General features: G+C 32.3%; 1 long non-coding RNA gene across 2 annotated transcripts; it reads left to right on the top strand.

The window, feature by feature from the left end:
• The first annotated feature begins 4,626 nt into the window (after positions 1-4,626).
• Positions 4,627-6,318, top strand: LOC111886057 (uncharacterized). 2 transcript variants are annotated; one of them, XR_002848293.2, is made up of 4 exons: positions 4,627-5,188; positions 5,267-5,416; positions 5,488-5,710; positions 5,794-6,318. It is a non-coding gene; the product is annotated as an uncharacterized LOC111886057 (long non-coding RNA). The 2 variants fall into 2 exon arrangements; XR_002848291.2 differs by having other exon boundaries at positions 4,627-5,198.
• The last annotated feature ends 375 nt before the right edge of the window (positions 6,319-6,693 follow it).

Here is a 6,693-nt window from a genome sequence, read left to right as displayed (position 1 = left end):
GAACATTCACACAATGCACAGTAATGTAGAAACTATATTTTTGGTTAATGATAGTCATATTTGGGAAAATACACACTCTTACAAGAGACACAGTAAGATACTAGATGCCTTGGTAGAAGGCTACTTTCAGTAGGAAGCATAGGGTTTTCTAGGATATTCAAAACTTTTACATACTCATGCTTACAAATACATTCTTATAAAAACAGACACTAAAATACTTATGATTTCACCAGCTTTAAAGTTGATACTCTCTTTCAAAATAACTTGTATCCTCAGGTAGTCAGTAGACACGTACCGATGCAAGGTTTAGAGAAGATGGAGCTCGTTCAAGACTCATCTTTCATTTTGATTTATACTTTAGTGTCTATTATAATTTGACAGAACACACTTGTATTATAATTATTTTATTAATGCAATGGATGATGTTGTTGCTTGTTTACTACTATTCATTGTTGTGGTACTGTACATGACGTCCTCCACCCCAGAACGTTTCCGCCGTTCATGGTTTTGGGGTGTGACACCTAAATGTATTTAAATCAAACAGGATAATATACCTTCGTTGATCTCATAAATAAACTCATGCACTCCTATAAACTAGTATAACTTCACCGATATAATCTCCAAAGAAGACTTCCCGAGCAGCATCTCCGATCGAATGTGTCAAAATCTCTCAAATAAAATGAGACTCTTATATTTATACTCTACAATGGTCACTTCTTGTCAATAAAATGAATCCAAGTTTCACATGTGTCATAGTCTTTAGTTAAGTGTCCCGGTGACTTGCCTGATTTCATGTCGTGACATATCTACTATGATGTCGTTAAGATTGAATGGACTCTATCTTGCTATGTGTCTCTCTCTGGTTGAAACATGTAATTACATATTCACTAAACATACCCCCATGACAGGGTGGTCAAAAGTTGGCTGTTGACTGTGACTTCCATTGACTTTCTCAGAATGGCAACATACTTTCATCTCAACTTCAAACGACCGTAACTTTCCCATACAAACTCTAATTTTAACAAAATTTGAATCCACCAAACCTTCTTAGAGCGAACTATCATTATCTTTCAAAAAAAATTGTTTTAATTCTACTCATTTTCTGATATAATACAATAAGTACAAGATCAGACGTATTAAATCACTAAATCATCATCAATTTACTATTTTAATTTTACTCAAAATCAAAGGTATACAAAACACATACTTTAACTCATTGTATGAGATCTTTAGTTCAATACAAGTGTAGTAATAGTTCCTATTATGAAAACAGGTGTTACAAGTTCTCCCCTCCTTAAAAGTATTCATTCGTTGGAATCTCTTTGGATTCTCAAGTCACAGTCACATTTTTTACAGGACTCATTAGTCTTTTCTCAAACACTCTTTAAGTCTCTCAACCTAGTTTCATTCTCATTTTATAACTAAATTTTGAAGTGTCTTAAACACTCTTACTCTTTTTTTTATACCATATAAAAATCATAGGCATTTTTATTTCGTTTTCTCTTTAACTTTCTATAATTACTCATTAATGATTTATCTCTACCATAATAGTACCTTAATTAAGTCATGTATCGACTCATCATGTCGATTACCATAAACCTGCTATAGTTTGTTGAAAACTCTCACAATTTGTTATAATGTAAAAATTTCACATGTATCTCAAACATGTTTATAATTCTCCAACTCTGATCATTAATGATCATTCTTATATTAAAAGCATATTAATTGCTAAAGTGATTTTCAAGATCTCAATGTATGTGCTCTCTCTAACTTTAACTGTCTCTACTGATAGTATTTTACTTACTACCAGTCAAAAATCTGAACTCTTTTCAACTAATAGTATTCCTTTTACTACTTTTAACAATTGACTATAGAATTTAGCTATTCTCAACCGTAGTATTTCTCTTATTATTAGCAAAAAAAATTAAACTATGATTTCCTTACTCCTCTTAGCTCATCATCTAATTCTCAATAAGTCATAACTCATACTTCTATTTGAAAAGGGCTCAATACCATATTTCTTTTATAATACTCATAATAAGTACAAAAGATATTAATCACGTACACTTTCAACTCTTAACTGAACTTTGTATCATATAATAGTAGAATAACTCTCCGATTCTTAATAATGATATCAATCCTATGATGATATCATATTCTCTACCATTCTCTCACACAAGTTTTAATTCATTTCTCTTTATATTTAACCAATAGCTTGTCTTCCTCCCACATCCATGACTCTCTTTTCAATCTCATTTTTCTCATGTCATATTATTCTTTTTTATTTACTAATCTAGCTATTTTTCCCACACTCTAATTTACTTACTCTTTCTTAACCATTTCTTATGTCTCTTATGAGTTTAAACAACTCACATATTTATGTTTAAACACCTCTTGTGTCTTAATTTACCATTCCTTTCATCTAAATCTTTGGTAGCGATTGATTTTAATTGCTATAGAAAGTGGCCTCGACAATTACAAATCGAAACTTTTCACTTAAGGTGTCATCAAGTATAGAATTCTAATTTAATATCTCTACTCATCCAGTTACTCTAATTCTAACTTAAGTATATCCATTTCATCTTTTATTATCACTATCTCTAGCAACCACAATTTCTCATCTCACTTCCAATTCAACACGTTTAATATATGCTTCTCAACTCTATTAAGCATCATAATTTATTAGTTATACTAATTAGATACAAATCATCTCATATACAGTTTGTATATAATGTAGTTACACAATACATCAAAAACTATTATAAATTATAAGTTATTGCACTTATTCTCACATATCGGATGTCACACGAATCTGCTCTATTCGTATCGTGATATTCTAAAATATCTTGCTTCCCTTAATTCTACTATTATGATTGTACTTTTTACAATCAAATTTCATTATTAAATCATATTTCAGATATCTAGAACACATTCTCATTAATGCTAGTTTTAAGGATATTAAAATTTATTCACACATTCATGGAAATGACTAAATCACATTTATAGTCATATTTGTCTTTCAAAATCACTAACACATAAAATACACATAATTATAAGCAACAACGCTATAATGCTGAAAACACATTCATAATGATAATAGTTTTACAGCTACTCAAGAAATCATTTTGAATTAACAAACCTCGGAAATGGACTTACAGCCACTCCAACTACCATTATAATCATCACAATATACTCACTATGTGACATCAGTTCTCTCGTTACTCAATATCACAATAAAGTCAACATGTGATATATTTAATAAATCTACATCATTATGCACAATCTCGATTCTATATTATCAATATATACAAGAGCTATAGTAAACTATTTACATTATATAGCTATAATATATTTAAATCACACTTACTCAAAATATTTTACTAAAAAATACTCATTATTTGATTTACAATACTCATTATTTCTACTCAAATAATATTGTCACAAAAAGCACATATTGTGACTCACCATACTCTATTATATTAATAGTTAAAACTCTCACTCTTGTTACTCAATTCTTACCTACATGACATCATTCAATTATAAATTAAGACATGAAATCCACAAAATTCTCTACTTACATATAACAGTTAACTAACTTAAACTTGAATACATGCAGTGGCCTGATCCCATCTACACCACGGTCTTATCTCCATAATTAACCATATAGCAATGTACTTTCATTTCACGTCGCAGGAAAGCTCTATCGCGTCGTGGTAGCTCTAAGTATGCTTATATATATATATATATATATATATATATATATATATATATATATATATATATATATATATATATATATATATATATATATTGTTTGGTCAAAAAATGAATAATCAATAATCAACCAAATTATATGGGAGGCCGTGATGTTCGAGGTAAAACATGTATGAAATGGTAGACAAGTTTACACAATTGTATACAAGGAAATCCCTTGATCCTTGCTAGGATCTCTGACACAAAACCTTGGGAGGTGATAATGATCACTTTCCTTGATGATTTTATTGATGTAAAATGTTAATTACATAGATGAATGTGTAAATGCCAATATAAGTATCATAGATGAGCTAATTGTGTGTCTAGTTTGTGTAATACAACTGTTATTTCTACTATAAACTAAGCAACAAGAAGTCTGATATTCTCGGGATCCTCTGAGATCAGCATAGAAATGTTGTTCAACTTGGTATTCGGCTTAAGCTTAGTTAAGATGATTCTATGTTGAGAATAAGTCTTTCATGGACTAATTCTATACATGTTTCAATAAGAAATGAGATTATAACTAGTATATGTATTAGTAAATAATGATAATAATAATAATAGTCGGGAGCCTTAACAATTGCCCCCAAAAATATTCCCGCGGAATATTAACGTTAGTTTATCCAATAATTAAAGGGATAATTTAAAAAATAAATAAATAAGTTAAGAGATTTGAATTTCAAACCCTAATTGGAAAGGATTTAGCCGATCAATAGTAATCATCACGCAGTCAAATCATATCCTCTTTCTTCTATCACTAGGTTTAATAGGGGTAATTAACTGATTTTCTTTACCTTCCCTAAAATTTCTTCCAATCTTTTCCGGTCATCTCCAAAGGTAATTTCTTTTTCCCCTCTTCTTTTAGTTTTTCTTTTCCAATCATGGGTAAGAAGGCGACTCGTTCTCATGCCAATATTACTACTCCTAATGAGAATGACTTCGTCGATCAAGGGATCCTAACCTATGATGAGGTCTATTCCTTTGCCGATGAAGACATACAGTTCCTCAGAATTGGAGGAGCTTTTCCTTCTAAAGTAGTTTTTAGATCCTTTGAAGTTTCCATTCAGCCTGATTTTGTTTCGTCTTCTTGGGTATGTTTCCCTGAGTATCCCTTTTCTTTGGGTTTGAAATATCCTTTCTCGGGCATTGTTTCTAAGTTTTTTCAAGGCACTCAACTCTCATACATTCAAGTTATGCCCATTGTCTGGAGGATATTATCTTTGATTGATTAAGTGAATCATACCCATAATCAAGAGATAGGTTTTCCTGAGTTGGCTTTTGTTTATGAACTTTATACCTTTGGAAATTCTCGTTTCTTTCCAATCAGTCTCCTCTTATCTTGAAATTAAAACACAATGATAGATCCTACAATGAAAATTACTTCTTCATGAGGCGTGATTCAATCGTTGGAGGAGATCTTTTTCCCAAAGCTTAGGTTAGAAAGGGTAGGATCTATTTGATGATTTTGAGCATCCGTGGATTTACTTTTCTTACTTTATTTGTTCCAATGCAGGTTTAAAGTTTAGAGAAGCTTTTTCCATTGCTGAAGATACTGAGGATAAGGTCTCGAGTTTCCTTGTTTTACCTATGGATGTTCAATCGTTCAAGTTCGAGTGCCCTATCCTCCAAGAAGGTTCATCTACTACAGCTTCAATGGCCACGGGTAAGGACCCTTTCTAGTTTATCTATTTGTTTTATAATATTGAACTTATAAGGACCCTTCATAATTTGTAGGATCTAATTAAGCTACTCGCTCCAGTGCTCAGTTTGCTTTGGATGATCTTAAGGATGATATGAATAGTGTCCTACTTGTTGTGAAAAAGGAAAAGATCCTTCCCCTTCTCCCTCCTAAGAGGACTCAATTTGATCTTGTTGTGAAACCCCCTGCATCTTGCAAGAGGAAACCCTCTGACGCCTGGGATCTTGAGAATCTTGGAACATATGAGGCATTAAGGAGGTTTATCTCTTTCTCTCAATCTGTAAGCGCTTTTCCCTATTTGATTTTACTTTTAACTTTTCACTTATCATCATTTTCCTCAGGTTGCTGACCACGTCTCCCGTTCTACTAAGGATCTCAAAGTCAAGCTTGCTCAAACCGAGCACGTTTTGAAAGAGCAAGAGGAGATCAACAAGGAGCTCTTGGAAAGGGTGGAGAAGTTATACAAAGAAACAGCTGAGAGAGAAGAGGAACATGAGGCTGAGATGGATGAGGTCACAACTGAGGTGAAGGCTAGTGTCGCGATGGCTGTTTGGGATGCGAAGATAAAGCTTTCGGGGGATCTGTGGAACACAGGATCCTGGAACGTGGCTGGGTGGCGCGAGGCCCTGACCAAGTTAACTGGAAAGCCTGTGAAAGCCAGTCAAGATCCTGTTCCGTAGCCGAAGAAGGGAGGAGAGAAGGATAACACGCAACTGGCACCAGGTGATGGTGATCAATCTGCAGTTTAAGATTGATTTAGTTTAAAAACAATTTTAATAAATTTGGGCATGTAAGACAATATTTTACTCTCTTTTTTGTGGGTTTGGTGGACAACCCTTTTAATCTATGGTCTCTTTATATTTCTATATGCGCTGTTGACTTGTTTGAGGGACATGTAGTATTAGGATCTTCAAATAATTAGGATCCTTAAAAGTTGAGTTCCTACAAATAATCTTAGGAAATCACTTGGAATCTGATAATTATGAAAGATTAGATTTATCAAGTAATTCTTAAATTAATTTTTTTTTTCAGAAAGTATCAATTTAAAACTTAGAAATCCGATAACAAGGAAATATTATTTGATTAGGATCTTGAAGAGTTTGGGATCCTCAAACTTTATTTACAAAAATTTAAAGATTTCTCAAAAGTTAAAAAAAAGGATAGATAGAACCTGGTTGTTCCCCTTTAAGTTTTTTCTTATGCTTCATGTCTCTTCCTTGTTGTTTTCCTTAGAAAGGATT

This window comes from Lactuca sativa, chromosome 1, assembly GCF_002870075.4.
Source record: "Lactuca sativa cultivar Salinas chromosome 1, Lsat_Salinas_v11, whole genome shotgun sequence".
Classification (NCBI taxonomy): domain Eukaryota; kingdom Viridiplantae; phylum Streptophyta; class Magnoliopsida; order Asterales; family Asteraceae; genus Lactuca; species Lactuca sativa.
The sequence above is the reverse complement of the archived record's forward strand: the minus strand, read 5'-3'. Positions and strand labels throughout refer to the sequence as shown.